We start from the raw sequence: 17,661 nt of genomic DNA, 5'->3' as shown, positions 1-17,661 counted from the left end.
CGTTAGCTTGGAATATACATATACTCCCAACGTCCATCTTGTCAAACACGACATTGTTGTGTGGCAGTTTGGTCAACCCTGACCACTAGCTGACTTAGTGATGTTTCAAGCCTAAAACCATACTTCCATGCAGCCTCCCACCCGCCTTGGGCTATTTCCCATTGAATTATGGGCACTATGCCTGTACAGTAGATATTAAAAGTACATGTTCCTTCAAGAACTGACCACTCCTTAACCACTCCCTAATCCCTCCCTAACTCATCTAGTTAGCATATTTGGCATAGGTTTTACTATAGAATATCCTATATAAACTTTAACTTTACCCTCTAAGGTTGCATGTTCCCTGAGAACTCTTGCCCACTGTATAGTGTAACAATAAATCTTTGCCACCTTGACTTAGAGAATGCTTCAATCCATGAATTCATTCCAGACTGCTTCCCAGGGACTCTGGTTATTGGGGTTCCTGGACTCCTTGAACTCCCTGACCCCTGCATCAATGCTATGATTTGCAATTGAATTTGATTTAAGTGAGGGGAGGGCTGTACAAAGTCACCAGCCTCAGTTTCTCCTCCAGAGCCATCTGGGTCTAGTGACCAGATGTAGATCAGGACAAGTGGAGATGGCCCAGGATGCAATGGGAACCTTGGCCTTTTTAAGCTAACATTTTCCTGAGCTCTCACTTTGAGTGAGGCAACACCCATTCTTTGGTTAGGCCTGTTTAAAAAAACTCAGTCAAGGGATGGCCCCTTTAATTAAAAAAAAAATCATACTGGGAGGGGAAGACCCTCAGGATTGCAGGCAGAAAGAGCTAGCCATGTGACCCTGGGGACATCACTTAAACCTGTTTGTCTCCATTCCTCATCTGTAAAATGACCTGGAGAAGGAAATGGCAAATCACCCCAATATCTCTGCCAAGAAAACTCCAAATGGGGTCTTGAAGAGTAGGACAGGCCTGAACAACAAACTAAAGTCAACACTCCCCAACTTGTGCTTTCTGTCTCCAAGTCAACAAGCATTTTTAAGTGCCTATTGTACTAAGAGTTGGGACTACAAAAAATGGCCAACAAAAAAATACCTTGCTTTCAAAAAACTCAGTCAAATGGACTTCTGAAATTCCTTCTATTTTCTATATATTTTTAAATGTTTCATTGATGCTTTATTTCTTTTAACCACTGGGGAGTTGAGTACCACCATTTCCATCCTGTGGGGAGCCAAGCCCACCCAGGGACCCCTGCCCTTCTGTGGCAGAGTCTGATATGTGGTAGAGAGGAGCCCTGCTAGCCAGCAGCAGAGCTGAGAAGGAAAAGTTAGGTGAAAAGATAGAACAAAAGATTACTTACCCAGAGGTTGACAATCATAAACGAGATGGGACTCCAGTATGGTGGAAAACTGAGTCAACTTTATTCAGCTAAGAGTCCAGTTTATATAGCGTAAAACTACATAGTCATCATAAGCCACTACCTTTGGGATTACACCATTGTCCTAGTTCCCATTCACCTCATATGTGAAGGTTGTGCACTGTCTCCTTGTTATCAGGGTATGAGTACCAAGCAGGATGTTCCAAACCTCCCTAAACCTCCCCAGAACAAGATGGAGTTGTCCCAAGGCTTCTAGTTAATACTACGTTGCTACATTATGCTAGTTTCCCCTGAGAACACTGCAAGCGTCCTTGCTCCCAGTCTAGGAGCACATACCACATTTCTCATGGGGATGTGAAGCCCTTGCCTGTGAGCCTTACTGGGGGAAAAGAAACCAATCCGGGCCTGTTTAGCAGGGTCTTATGCTGAGAGGGCTTATTCAGCCATCAGGGTCAGAGCCCCACTGGCTGTGGTCCTCAATACCACCCCACAACTCTTTCCCAATACCCTTCCTTCCCAATAAAAACCTTACTTTTCAACTAATGCAAAACAAATTCTCCTATCAATTGTAGGTAAAAAGGTATGTCTCATTCTGTACGTACAGTCAGTCAGTCCACCATTTCTTTGTCAAAGGGTGGGAAGCATGATTCATCATCAGTTTTTGCAAATTGCCTTGATTAGAGTTCTGAAGCCTTTGAAAGTAGTTTTGCTTTATACTTGTGTAGTCTTTTGGTAAACTGTTCTTGTTCTCTCTGATCCCCTTTGCTATAGATCAGTATACAAAGATGTGCCCATGTTTCTGTGAATCTGTCCCTTCCTTTTATATGGTACAATAACATCCCATTATAGTCATATGTGATTGTTTCTTTTGGGAACTTAGTTTCCAGTTCTCTGCTACAGGAAAAAAAAAAGCTACTACAAAATATTTTTGTTTCAATAGGTAGGCCCTTTCTTTTTGCTTTTAATTTCTGGGATATGTGGCTAGTAGTTATATCACTGCTTAAGAGAATATACATAGTGCATTGACTTCAGTATAGTTCCAAATTGCTTTCCAGAATGTTGGGACCAGTTCACAGCTCCTCCAACAAAGCATGAGTGTGCTTGTTCCCATCCCTTCCCCCATACATATACGAGAGAGACTGTGTGAAAGAGAGTTCTTCCAACGATTATAATTTTCCTTTTTTTTTTTTAAATGTTTGGCAGGTGTGACAACCTTAGGGTTGATCTTAATATGCATTTCTCTTTATGAGTGATTTGGAGCACTTAAAAAATATGTTGTTGATAATTTGCCTTTTCTCCTCTGAGAACAGCCTGTTCATATGTTCTAACCATTTATTTAGGAATGAAACTCCTAATGTATTTATAGCAATTCCCTATAGAGCCTGAATATTAGATGCCTTATCAGAGAAGTTTGCTGCAAAAAAAATTTTTTCCCTATTTAACTCTGTCTCCCTCAATTCTCACTACATTGATTTTGTTTGTATAAAACTCTTCAATTTTGTCAGTTATCATTTTTGGATCATCTTTGATGATCATCTTTTCTCAAGAATTCTTTTTTTTTGGGGGGGGGTGGCAAAGCCAAGATAGCAGAGCAAAAGCAAGGACTTGCTTTAGCTCTCCCCTAAACCCCACCAAATACCTGTAAAAATGATTTTAAACAAATTCTAGAGCTGCAGAACCCACAAAATGACAGAGTGAAACACATCTCCTGCCAAAGACAGCCTGGAAAGCCAAAAAGAAGGGTCTAATAGGGGAAGGGCTGGGAGCAGAGCACAGTCCATCATGGGCTACACCTGTACAGATGGGGTGGAGCAGGCTTCAGGCCACTGAATTGCTGGCAGCTGTGGCAGTTTCCAGACTTCTCAACCCACAATACCAAGGACAGTGTGGAAGGTCAGTGGAAGAACTCTGTGGTACCTAGGTGAAAGAGGAGCATGGTCCAGCCCCAAAATCCGGGGCAGTGAAGGTGGCTGTGGCAGCTGCTTCTGAAGTTCTGGGCCCACAGATGGTGGGGGATCCAGCAGCAGATACAAAACCCCTGAAGCCTGTGACAGCACACCCACCCCTACCCCCACTGAAAGCAGAGTCCTACCCTGACAAAGAGCTAGAAAGTCTCTGGGAAGATGAGCAAACAGCATAAAATAAGTCAGACTATAGAATCTTACTTTGGTGACAAAGAGGATCAAAACATACAACCAGATAACAAAGTCAAAACTCCTGTATCAAAAGCCTCCAAGAAAAATATGAATTGATCACAGGCCATGGAAGAATTAAAAAAATTTTTTTTTGAAAATCAAGTAAGAGAAGAAGAGGAAAAATTTGGAAGAGAAATGAGAATGATGTAAGAAAATCATGAAAAACGAATCAACAATTTGCTAAAGGAGACAAAAAAAATATTGAAGAAAATAACACTTTAAAAATTAGACTAACCCAAATGGCAAAAGAGATCCAAAAAAACCAATGAGAAGAAGAATGCCTTAAAAAGCAGAATTGACCAAATGGAAAAGGAGGTCCAAAAGTTCACCGAAGAAAATAATTCCTTAAAAATTAGAATGGAGCAAATGGAAGCTAATGACTTTATGAGAAATAAAGAAATTATAAATCAGAGCCAAAAGAATTTAAAAAATAGAAAGTAGTGTGAAATATCTCACTGGAAAAACCACTGACCTGGAAAACATATCCAGGAGAGGTAATTTTAAAATTATTGGACTACCTGAAAACCATGATCAAAAAAAGAGCCTAGACATCATCGTTCAGGAATTTATCAAGAAAAACTGCCCTGATGTTCTATAACTAATGGGTAAAATAGAAATTGAAAGACTCCACCAATTGCCTCATGAAAGAGATCCCAAGGGGTGGTTAGGTGACACAGTCAATAGAGGACCAGCCTTGGAGTCAGGAGGACCTGAGTTCAAATCTGGCTTCAGACACTTAACACAAAAACTAGCTGTGTGACATTGGGCAAGTCATTTAACCCCAATTGCTCTCCAAAAAAAAAAAAAGAGAGAGAGAGAGAGAGAGATCCCAAAAGGAAAATTCCTAGGAATATTGTAGCCAAATTCCAGAGTTCCCAGGTCAAGGAGAAAATATTGCAAGTAGGGAGAAAGAAACAATTCGAGTATTGTGGAAATACAATCAGGATAACATAAGACCTAACAGCTTCTACATTAAGGGACTGAAGGGCTTGGAATATGATATTCTGGAGGTCAGAGGAGCTAAGATTAAAACCAAAGAATCACTTATTCAGTAAATTGAGTATAATACTTCAGGGGGGAAAATGAATATTCAATGAAATAGAGGACTTTCAAGCATTCTTCATGAAAAGACCAGGGCTGAATAGAAAATTTGACTTTCAAATACAAGAATCAAGAGAAGCATGAAAAGGTAAAGAGAAAAGAGAAATCATAAGAGATTTATTAAAGTTAAACTGTTTACATTCCTACATGGAAAGATGATATTTATAACTCATGAGACCTTTCTCAATATTAGGGTAGTTGGAGGAAATAACAGATAGATAGACAGATAGATAGATAGACAGATAGATGGCACAGGGTGAGTTGAATATGAAGGGATGATATCTAAAAAATAAAATTAAGGGGTGAGAGAGGAATATATTGGGAGGAGAAAGGGAGATATAGAATGTGATAAATTATCTCACATAAAAGAGGCAAGAAGAAGGTTTCACAATGGAGGGGAAAAGGGGGTAATTGAGAGGGAATGAGTGAACCTTACTCTCATTGGATTTGGCTTAAGGAGGGAATAACATACCCACTCAATTGGGTATCTTACCCTACAGGAAAGTATCTTACCCTATAGGGATTGGGGGGAGGGGGAATGATAGAAGGGAGGGCAGATTGGGGGAGGGGGTAGTCAGAAGCAAACACTTTTGAAAAGGGAAGGGTCAGAGGAGAAAACAGAATAACTGGGTGGCAGGATAGGATGGAGGGAAATATAGTCTTTCACAACATGACTGTTATGGAAGTGTTTTGCATAACTACACATGTATAACCTATATTGGATTACTTGCCTCCTCAATGAGGGTGGGTGGGGAGGGAAGAAAGGAGAGAATTTGTAATTCAGAGTTTTAAAAACAAAAGTCAAAAATTGTTTTTACATGCAACTGGGAAATAAGATACACAGGCAATGGGGTATAGAAATCTTATCTTGCCCTACAAGAAAATAAGGGGGAAAGGGATAGAGGAGGGCGTGGTAGAAGGGAGGGCAGACTGGGGGAAAGAGTAATCAGAATGCACATCCTCTTGGGGTGGGGGTAGGGGAGAGACGGAAGAAAATTTGGAACTCAAAATCTTGTGGAAATGAATGTTGAAAACTAAAAATAAATGAATTAAAAAACAATCCTTTCCCTATCTATAGTTCAAAAAGCTATACCTTCCCTCCTCCTCCAATTTGTCTATCTGGCCTTTTATATTTAAGGCCAGCATCCTTAGTAATACTTGAATTCTTTCTGGCAATTGAAATATTTTTTCTTTGATTTGAAAACCCTAGATTTGGGCTATGATATTCATGGATGTTTTAAGTTAGTTTCTGTCAGGAGACAACTATTGAATTCCTTCTGTTTTCACTTTGGCCTCTGGTTCTAATTAGATCTATTGGGCAGTTTTCTTATATATTGAAATTTGTGGTCCAGGTTTTTTGTTTGGTCATGATTGTCAGAGTCTGATGATTCTTAGCTCTCCTCAACCTGTTAGCCAGATCATTTTTTTTTTCATGGTAGATACTTTATATTGTCATTAAAACAATGACTTTGTTCAATATTTCTGGTTATCTTATGGAATAACTGAGTTTTGGTGGTTCCATTCTGTTTTTTTAAGGAGTTAAGTGTTTTTAGAATTATTTCCACCTTTTGTTCTTAATTATTTAATCTCATTTCTTTTTCTTCTCAAATGATAATTTCTTTTATAATTTCATTTTAATCTCTTGCTTCTTTTCTTTTAGCCACTTTTGAAGTCCTTCTGGCTGAGCCAGAGATTCTGCTTATCTTTACTGTAGAGCGACTATTCTCTTCTGGACTGACCTCTGTGTCTGGCATTTTCTTCTCTTTATTCATATTTCCAGTCTCAGTTCTTGGATTGGGTTTTGTAATCTGGCTAGTTCCTTCTGGTACTCCATTTCCCACCTGCATCTTGACTTGCATTTGACTCCACAAAACACCATGCCCTCTGGTTTCCTTCTCATCCTCCCCCTCCTTTAGTGTGTTGTCTTCCCTCATTAGATTGTAGATTCATTGAGGGCAAGGAATGTCTCTTTTTATTTGTATCCCCATCACTTAGCCCTACTATGTGACTGGCACATAGTAGACACTTAATAAATGTTTATTAAATTAAATTGGTACTCTTGACGGGGTTGGGTAGCCTTTTTTGGTTCTACCCCCTCTATAGCTTGTATGCTGATGATACTACTTACTGATTTAGATGGGGTGGTCGGCACTAGGCCCTATCCTGTGCCCTAGCTTCTGTCCATTTCCTTCTTTTCACATAATCCCCAGTTAAGAATTGCTTCTGTGTCCTGCTATGGCTCTGATAGGCACTGGCGGGGGATATTGGCAATATGATTTTAAGTTCCTGCATCTCCTTGTCCACTTCCAACCTACTGTACTAGCACCTAGGTATTGAGTTATCGTTGTCTCCTGGTGTGACTCTCAGTATTGCTGGGTCCTGTCTCTCTGGGCAATGGCCTTTGGAGGTTAGCTTTCATCCCCAATTCCTTTCTGATAGGCTAGAGACAGACTGTGTCTTTAGGTTCCCAATTTTTGTAAGAGCTTGTGCTGACTTGTAGTTATCTTGTTTAGAGCATTTAGCTTCAGGTCACTATATGGGAACTTGTACTGGCTTCCTTGGTATGGTTCCTCTCTTGCCTGACTCTTTACCTGAACTTGTTGGCTTTATTGATGTGACTTCCCCTCAAGCCTCTGTTGGTTTCTGGCTGTCTTTTTGTGCAGTTCCAGACTGGATGAAGAGATTCCTTCTATTTCTCTCTGATTTTCTTTTTTACTGTTTTCTTTTTTCTGGGGTCCTTTTCAGATCTTTACTAAGATTTATAATAGATAGCTGGGCTTCTCTGTGACTTTTCATGTCAACATCTTAACCAACTCCTTCAATTTGGCAATTAAAATACATAGTATAAACAAATAACATTTAAAGAAGATAAGGAATGTGCAGGAGCCAGCTCAGATGGGCTCTCAGGATCTAGTTACTAAATTTTCAGTGTGAACATTTACAACTTGGATATCAACACATACTATAAACCAGGGCTTGATGTAGTATTTTGTTGATTGTCTAACACTTAAGAAGATGATGGAGAAAATATGAATATACAAATTCAATTTAAAAGTATCATGCACACTTTTTCTGGCAAGTAAGTTGTTAAACCAGCATACCCTTGCAGATAATATATACATATTAATTACCAATGATATGCAAAATGAAGAATTTGAGCTCTTACAATATTATTGCTGCCTGTGAACTCTCCTAGTTCCTTTCACTCACTTTCATACTTTTATATTATATTTTTACATGTCTAATTTCTCATCATAGTATTGAAATGAAACTGGGTTCTTAAAGACTATGTCAAGAAAGCATAAGCTTTCCAGAGATAGAAAGGCTTTGATTATGCTCCCTGTATGTTTACCCTCTAATTTGTTGTTGTTCAGTTATATACAACTCTTTGTGATCCCATTTGGGGTTTTCTTGGCAAAGATACTGAAGTGGTTTGCCATTTCCTTCCTTGCCATTTCTTATTTTACAGATGAGAAACAGGGGCAAACAGGGTTAAATGGCTTGCCCAGGATTACATGGCTAGTAAGCATCTGCGGCCAGATTTGAACTCAGCAAAATGAGTCTTCTTGATTCCAAGCCCAGTGCTCCATCTGTTGTGCCATCTAAGCTTCTCTTTTACCCTCTAAGGATCAGTCTAAACTCAGAGATGTTTATCCAAAGACGTCTGACCACCAGGTAGTGAATTTGGAGGTGTTTCACAAATAACACACTGACCACACCAAGTATAAGACAGGAGGAGACACTAGCACAGGTTTACTCTTGATCTGGGCAGACAGGAAGACAGGAATGGAGTCATAATAAGGGGTTAAATAAGCTGACTTTTTTTATTCTAGTCTCGTCTTCTCAGTGGTTGTTGCTGATAATGGGAGCACTGACTCCTACAGCTTCCCTAATCACCCTTCTGACAGGAGCTTGCAAGAAGGGGAGCAATAACCTATATATCTTGATGGGGCCAGTGGAGACAGGCACAGCATTCCAGCTTGTGCACTCCCCTAAGTCCCCTAAGCCTCAATGGGAGCCTGGTTAAGGCAGATACATGCATTCCTCTCTGTATTACCCAAATTACACATCACAAACCCTACTTACTGACTAGTGCCCACTTGATTTATAGGGCAACAGACACAGAAGGCATATTGCCAGCAATAGCCTCATGGGTTAACTTTAGCAATATCATCATTCAGTACAAGCATAGTAAAAAATCACATTATGTCACCCCCATATCTCACTGCGCAAGCATAGCTATGTTTTCAATCATGATTATGAAAACTTGTATCTAACACCTAGGATGTAATGATGTCATGGTAATGGTAATTTGAAGATCTTCTGTGCCCCTTAATAAGCCTAAGGGAATTTGAAGACCTTCCCTATCTTGAAGATATACCTTTCCCCCTAATAGACTGAATATAATCACATGGAGCCTGTGGTAAGAGGAGTTTGCCGAAGTGTGGAGAAGAGCCCACAGGAAGCTAGGAGTGATACCAGATGGACATGGTGGGAGGAGAGGATGCATCTAAGGGAGACAGGTTTGTGAGTAAATTTTGGTGTTTGCCACCTGCTGTGACAGCTAGGCTTGTGTTGGTTTGTGAGAAGGCTAAAGGATGGTGTGGCTCTCTGCCATATTGTGGTGCATTAAGTGACATACTTTTCTTTGGAGGCTCTCAAACACTGAGCTAGCTCTGGCAATGCATGCATGAACCTCATCATCTATGTGAAAATCCCTGGAAATTATTACTGCCAAGGTAATTGAACTTATCCACAGCATTCAAAATTTCTCCATTTGCTATAACTAATGGTTCCATATATGAATGGTGTGATACTGGCTGGTGGAGAATCTCTATTTTCTTGGTGTCGTTAGGCCAAAATTAGCACATGTAACAGAGAACCAGTCCATACTTTGTTGCATCTCGGCTTCAAAGGCTGCACTGAGTGCACAGTCATCCACAAATGAAAAATCACGTACCAACTCTCCCTCTACTTTAGTCTTGGCTTGTAGCCTTTTCAAGTTAAATAGTTTACCATAAGGGTAGCGGCTGACCTTGATGCTTTTTTTTATCCTTGTTGAAGGCTTCTGACAACATTGCTGAAAACATCATGCTAAAAAGCTTGGGAGCAAGCATACAGCATTGCTTTACTCCACTGATGACTGGGAAAGTGCAAGAGCATCATTCATTAACTAAAACCTGGGCAATGCTGTCACAAGGCTGACGTACAGTACTGACAACCAAATTTTGATGCTTTGGTCAGATCAACAAATATGTACAGACCTCTGTTCTGCTCCTGGCATTTCTTCTAGGGTTGTTGGGCAGCAAACACCATATTGACTATTCCTCTGCTTTTTCTGAAGTGACACTGGCTCTCCAGGTGAAGGATAAACCTATCAAGGAGAACTCTGGCAAGAATCTTGCCAGCAATGACTAAAAGAGATACCCCCCCCCCCCTTGTAATTGTCACAAAACAATCTATTTCCTTTACCTTTATAGAAATAGATAATGGAGGGCTCCTTGAACTCCTGGGGGATAACCTCCTCTTGCTGTATAAACTGGAAAATTTCAGTCAGCTTTTGTATGAGCAGTGGACCCCCTGCCTTGTAAATCTCAGCTGGAATACAATCAGCACCAGATGCTTTGCCACAAGAGAGGAGCCTAAAGGTATTCCACACCTCTTCTTCAGTTAGAAGTTTATCTAGAGAGGGATTGACTTCAATTTGAGATATAAGTCAGTGGCTTCAGCACTGATTGATGATGGTTTGCTGAGAACACTATGAGAGTGTTGAACCCATCTCTCCAAGATCATGTCCTTTTCACTAATCAGTGTGACTCCATCAACCCTGAGTAGCTGAGATGCACCATACACTTTGGTCTTCAGGGCATCATAAAAGTACTTTCGGTTGTAAAACTGAATTTCATCTACTGAGCCAAGAATCTTGCATCTCTCTAAGCTTCTCTTGGACTTTACTTTGTTTTTTTCAAATTAACAAACTAATTGTTTTCCCAAAGATACATTTTTTTTCCATACACATCCATCATACACTGTAACCAAAAAAAGCAGTGTACATGAAATAAGAGAAAATAAATTAAAAATCCATAGCATAGGTAAGGAGGCTGCTGTAGTCTGGAGCACGGCTGAGTTTCCAGCAATATAAGAAGGCTCAAAAGTTTCTTTTATAAGAATGCCTGCTGGCAAGGGTTCCAGCAAGGTGGTTGGTTGGTTTGTAAGTCGGTCTTGGATGTCTGAAACAGTTCTGTGTTTTGTTTTGTTTTTCCTTAGCGTGTAGAATAGCCATCATTGTCCTGCAGTAGGCAGAGCTATCACGTTCCACAGAGGCAGCGTAAGATCCAAATACAGCATCCAAAGGTAATTGGTCCAGTGGTGGGGAGGGACCGGACGAGGGAGAATCTCCGGGTTAGCCGTCTTCTCTGGGGGGTGTACCAGCCACTTTTTTCATAGATCTGCACCAGGGACTTGTAGGGCTGCCGTGCTCTTGTCGGACTGTATTGAGATCTGTACTCGCGCTTTCCCTTTCACCAGGGTGGCACTGATCTGCCTCGTTACGGACTCTATGGAGTGGGCACTGCTCCAGCCCGGTGTGGTGAGAAGTTCCATGCAGACGGCACCTCCACCCACAATGTACCCTCCTGAGAGGACTGGAGAGACCACCCTGACAAATGGCGGGTCCTTAAAAGAAAAGTTGAGGAGAATGAAGTCAGCTCCTCCTTCCTCTCTGAGGATCTGGAGACCGTGGTGCAAAGCGCTGCCCTGGTCAACCGAGAGGAGACTGACGTTCCAATGGTACAGCTATCCTTTACTAATTCCACGGCTTGAAACTTTGTGATGGGTAACTCTCCCTGAGCTCCTTCATCAGCCGGTCAGTGGCCTGCCCCGAGCCTCTGGTTCTTTTCATGTTTTGTAGTGTGGCCAAGTTCTCCTTCCCAACGCCATCATCATCCTCAGACTCTTCCCCTCAGCCGGCACTTCTTTCATTTCATAGTGACCTAGGTGCTCGGTGTCCTCAGGCATTCCATCTTCATCTTCGGAGGAGACATCTTGGTGCTCTGCTCTGCTGGCAGGGGCTGGTCCAGCATCTCAACATCTGGATGCGGAGGCACGTTGTGCGTTTGCACACATCAGAGATGATCAGAACGGCGGCCAAGTTAGGCTCATCAGACTCCACAGACCAGATTGGGGCCACCGCAGGATAAGATTGCATGATGTTGCAGTGTGTGCGGAGGGGCTCCCAGGGCGCGGGGCCCAGCGGGGGGCAGGGGCGGCCCAGGCCACCCCCGGCCAGCAGGAACTCGCAGCTCAGCTTGTCCAGGCGGGGCCCCGGCTCCGACCCAGGATGCCGCCCCCAGCTGCTGCATCCTCGGCACCGCCCCGCTCCACTCCGGGGCCAGCGCGGTCCGATCCCGGGACTTTACTTTTGATGGAATTAAATGCTGCCTTCTTAGAGACAGATGAACTATTTTGCAGGTAAACCCTGTGGAGTTCTCATTTTTCATTCAGCAACTTCTGAATTTTCCTATCATTTTTGTCAAAGCAATCTTGATGCTTACAAGTGTTTTGGCCCACGTGAGTAAATGCAATGCTGTATACCTAATCTCTGAAAGCCGTCCGCTCCTTTCCTGTTCCAGTGTTGCAAATCATGTGTTGGCTCAGCTTTCCCTACAAATTAGCAATAAGCTGTTCTGCTTGGACATCAAGTGTTCTAGTAGTCATCTTGTAGTGGAAGGGCCACCACTTTTGTTGAATGCAAATATTTAGTTTAGAGAGTATAAGTCGATGGTCATGCTAGCACTTTGGACCACACATTGCCCTCATCATCCTCACACCCCGTCTCTTCCCCTTGTAATGATATAGTCTATTAAGTGCTAATATTTGCTGCAAGAAGGCATCTACAAAATTTTATTATGTTGAGGTGGAAGACATTGTTGGTAAGGAGGTCACGAGATGCACAGATGTTCAGTAGTGACCATTGCTGTTGCTGTTTCCATCTCCCTTCTTACCAAGGACTCCCTGCCTATGTCTGGTAGTCTACGCCTACTCTTGCCCTAAAGTCACTCAGAATTATAAGCTTATCTTCTTTTGGCACACTGATGATGATCCAGGACCTCCTACAATTTTCTTTGATCACATCATGGTGGGAGCATATACACTGATGATGGTGTCATAGCGCTTTCCTGCAAGTGACAATCACATTAACATGAGTCTGCCATTCACTCCTTCTGACAGGCATACAAGCTTTTTTTACTAGTTTAGTTTTGATTGCAAAACCTACAGCGGCTTCATGGAATTCCCTTTCACTTGGCCACTCCAGAAGAATGTATATCCAGCCTTCATTTGCTAGCCTTGTTTTACTCAGGGCTGCTATTTGTATGTGATACCTACCTGCTGAGTCCTCTTGTAACAAGAGCTGTTTGTTTTTCAGGTCTGCTGGATTTCCTGTTGTGTAAATGTGCACACATTCCATGTACCAATGGTATGTGAATCATATCTGCAAAAGCTTTTGTACATTTTCTTTTAATGTTCTGACCACAGGGTGGGATATGATAAGCAGGCCAGGGTTGGGTGAAGCAGACAAGTTTTAGAGCACCTGTTGTAACCCCTCCCTGCACCAGGAGGTGAGCAGTGCAGTATTTAAAAGGCTGCTCAGACACCCAGGGGGCTGCCAAATCCCACTGCTGCTTCCAGAGATGACCCTATGGTCTGGGCTGCCTGTGTTCAGGGTTATGATTACAGCTCCCAGTATATCCACACCTGCTGTTTTGTTTTGTTGCCTGTTGCCACAGGGCTTTGAGATAGCTAAAAAGGGGAAAATGCTATGGGTTATATTTTTTTGATTCACACATAAATTAGATTTAAGTGAGGCAGAGTGGGCTAAGTTTCAGCTTCACTCTCTTCCACAATCATTAGAGTCCAGTAGTAAGACAAAATCAAGACAAATGGTGATAGCTTGGGATGCAGTGGATGACTTTGGTGTCTTCAATGTCTAACCAAACTCCAAGTGCCTGTTTTATCCACCTTCATGGCTGTTAGAACAAATTGTCTTCATCTGCCCATTCCGCCAAAGGAAGTCTTCACATGCTTGGTGTAGACAATCCCCCAAGTCACTGAAAAGTCAAAGACCCCTTAGTTACCCTCAACCTGGTTTAGCCTGTTTGCTGAAATGGTTTACTGGGGTGTGGCCACTGTGTAAGGTACAGCTTCTTGGAGCCACAGGTGAAGGTTGGGTGAATTAGGTGGACACCAAAGGTAGAAAGCAGCCCTGAAAAGGACTTAGTAGCCCTCACACCAAAGGCACTAGTTCTTCCTGAGTATATCATACACCCCATACAGAAGAGTGCAAGCAGAATGGTAATATTTAGAAATAATGTTATATGAAGAATAGTGGAGGAAACTACAGGTGATTTAGATTGCAAAACACTAAGGGAGAGATATAATTGTTGCCTTTAAATGTCTTAAGAATTGATGTGAGGAAAAAAGAAACCCAGTTTTTTAGAATGTATAGCTAAGATCAGTTATTGGAAGCGCACTGAGGCAGATTTTAGTTTAATATAAAGAACTTTCTAAAAGAACTCAGAGTATCACAAACTCACAGAATTTCAGTTGAACAGGACCTCAGCAACCATTAATCCAACTCAGTTCCCAAAATGAATATCCACTATAATATACCCATAACGTAAGTCTGTGGGGCTCATTCTCCCAAACACCACTCTCACTGGCTGTTAGATCTTTAGAGGAAGTTGTCAGCTTCTCCTCTCAAGAGTTCCAAGGTCAAACCTAAGGAGGTAGGGTTTTATTTTTTTGGTACTGTAGTTCATAAGCCCCCACTGATGTGCTTCTGTTGATTATGAGTTGATATCAATTAGTCAGCCAGACTTAATTAGCTTTTAGAAATGGGCATTTACTAAAGCAGCATAGGAAGAACTGTACCAGAGTTGTACTTGGTACAAAATTGCCTCCCAAACTGGGGCCAGGTTCATTCAAAGGCACATAGAGTCTAGAAGGTGGGTCAGCTTAGAGAACACAGGAAAGATCACATGTGACAAAGAGGTAACCAATAATTCCTAGTTGCCAAAGTTCTTTTCTTTCCTTTGTGGTATCCTGATGAACCCTACCATTTGATATGGTGTTGCCTTCTGCTAGGCTCCTTTTAGAGCCATGAAACTGTATAGTTTGTCTTCAGCTTATGAAAAAGCCTATAATTAGCCATTGATGTTCCAGATATGCTTATAAGGACACTTTATAGGAAGTCCAAAATATTCTGACATTTCAAAATTCACAAGGTGATCTTTTGGTCAAGGGAAGGGGAAGGAGACAGAAGCTTTCTCTTTACCCTGCCTAAGCCATCACAAAAAGAGCTGCTGTAATTTTGGACTTATGGACCCATTTTTCCTTTCTTTGATCTCTTTGGGGTATAGACCTAATATTAATATTGCTGGATGAATATACAGTTTAATAGCTTCGTGGGCCTAATTTCCAAATTGCTTTCTATATTGCCTAGATCAGGGGTGAGGAACATGCAGCCTCAAGGCCACATGTGGCCCTCTAGCTTCTCAAGTGTGGCCCATTGGCTGAATCCAAACTTCACAGAACAAATCCCCTTAATAAAAGGATTTGTTCTGTAAAACTTGGACTCAATCAAAAGGCCACCCCCAAAGTCTCTCTAGGCCCTAGGCCATTTCATAACTACACTAACAATGCATTATTTTTCCCATACTATTTTCCCATAGTCCTTTCCTATACTGTTTTCCCATAGTCCCTCCAACATTTGCCATTTTCTATTTTTACCAACTTTGTCAGTCTGAAAGGTATGAAATGGAATCCCAGAATTGTTTTAATCTGTTTTTCTGTTAATTATTTAAAGCATTTTTTGTATGACTACTGATAATTTGAATTTCTTCAGCTAAAATATATCCTTTGATCATTATCATATAAGGTTCCCTATGTATCTTAGAAATGAGACCTTTATGAGAAAAAGTTGCTGCAAAGGTTACCAGTCCTAGTTAGATGCAGTCCATCCTTTGTCAGTAATTGGTCATTGATGTATTTTAAGCTGTGTTCCACAAGTCCAGATTCCTTTATTTTTTTTATTTTAAATATATTATTTTCCAATTACATGTAAAAACAATTTTTAACATTTATTTTTAAAAATTTTGAGTTCCTAATTCTTTCCTTTCTACCTTTCCCCCTTTCCCTGAGATGACAAGCAATTAGATATAGGTTATACATGTGCAATCATGCAAAACATTTCCACATTAGTCATGTTGTAAAAGAAAACAGACTACCCTTCCCCCCCCCCCACCAACACATGAATAAAGTAAGTGAAAAATAGTATGCTTCAGTTGCCATCAGTTCTTTGTCTGAAGGTGGATAGCATTTTTCATCATGAGTCCTTTGGAATTGTCTTGGATCATTGTATTGCTGAGAATAGTGAAGTCATTCACAGTTAATCATCATACAATATTACCTTTACCATGTACACTGTTCTCCTGGTTCTGAAGACTTCACTTTGCAACAATTCATCTAATTCTCTCCAGGTTTTTCTGAAAGCATCCTGCTCTTCATTTCTTATGGCACAATAGTATTCCATTACAATCACGTATCAATCATGAACATTTTGTTCAGACATTCCCCAACTGATGGGCATACCCTCAGTTTCCAATTCTTTCCCACTACAAAAAGAGCTACTGTAAGCATTTTTGTGCAAATATATCCTTTCCTTTTTTTTTTTTTTGAAGAAAAAATGTCTGAGATACAGACCTGATAGTAGTCAAAAGGTATACACAGATGTATAGATCTTTGGGCCTCCTTTCAAGTTGTTCTCCAGAATGGTTGGATCAGTTTAGAACTCCCCCAACAGTGCATTAGTGCCCCAGTTTTACCATATCACCACAAACATTTATCTTTTCTTCTGTTACATTAGCCAGTCTGATAGGTATGAGGTCATACCCTTGGACCTGTTTTAATTTGCATTTCTTTAATCAATAGTGATTTAGAGCATTTTTTCATGATTATAGATAGCTTTGGTTTCTTCATCTAAAAACTGCCTATTCATATCCCTTGACCATTTATCAATTGGGGATAGAATTAGAAATTTGACTAAGTTCTCCGTATATATGAGAAATGAGGCCTTTAATCAGAGACACTTGCTATAAAAAAAATCTAACTTTCTACTTTCCTTCTTATCTTGGCTATATTGGTTTTGTTTGTGCAAAAACTTTTAAATTTAGTATAATCAAAATTATATATTTTACATCCTATAATATTCTCTCTTGTTTGGTCACAAATTCTTCCCTTATTCATAGGGCTGAGGGGTAAACTATTCTATACAAATTTGCTTATGATACTACCCTTTATGTCTAAATCATGTACCCATTTTAATCTTATCTTGGAATATGGTATGAGATGTTGGTCTGTATGTAGTTTCTGCAAACTGTTTTCTAGTTTTCCCAACAGTTTTGTCAAATAGTTTTTGTCCCAAAAGTTTGTATCTTCAGGTTTATCAAGCACCATATTACTATGGTCATTACCTACTGTGTCTTACATACCCAATTTATTCCACTGAGCCACCACTCTGCTTCATACCACAGATTGTTTTGATGTTTTGATACCAATTTATAATACAGTTTGAGATCTGGTATGGCTAGGCCACCTTCACATTTTTTTTTTATTAAATCTCTTGACATTCTTCACCTTTTTTTCTTCAGATTAATTTTGTTATTATTTCTTCTAACTTTATAAAAGTTTTTGGTAGTTTGGTATGGCACTGAATAAATTAATTTAGGTAGAATTGTCATTTTTATTATATTGGCTTGGCCTACCCATGAGCAATTAATATTTTTCCAAGTGTTTAGATCTGACTTTGTGTGAAAAGTGATATAGTTCTTGAATTTGTCTTGGCAGGTAGACTCCTAAGCATTTCATATTTTCTACAGTTACTTTTAAGTGGAATTTCTCTCTCTCTTGCTGCTTAACTTTGTTGGTAATATATAGATGCTGTGATTTAT

At 40.5% G+C, this 17,661-nt stretch overlaps 1 protein-coding gene and 1 pseudogene across 1 annotated transcript in view; both read right to left on the bottom strand.

Moving 5' to 3' along the window:
- Nucleotides 1–17,661, bottom strand: part of WDR89 (WD repeat domain 89) — a 66,541-nt gene that overhangs the window by 28,357 nt on the left and 20,523 nt on the right. The window lies entirely within an intron of this gene.
- On the bottom strand, nt 5,601–11,956 carry LOC138164324 (ubiquitin-conjugating enzyme E2 Q1 pseudogene; annotated as a pseudogene).

Source organism: Petaurus breviceps, unplaced genomic scaffold (assembly GCF_028583685.1).
Source record: "Petaurus breviceps papuanus isolate PSGF00001 unplaced genomic scaffold, PetGlider_PUasm1.0 189, whole genome shotgun sequence".
Taxonomy (NCBI): domain Eukaryota; kingdom Metazoa; phylum Chordata; class Mammalia; order Diprotodontia; family Petauridae; genus Petaurus; species Petaurus breviceps.
This window is presented reverse-complemented; position numbering and strand designations above follow the sequence as displayed.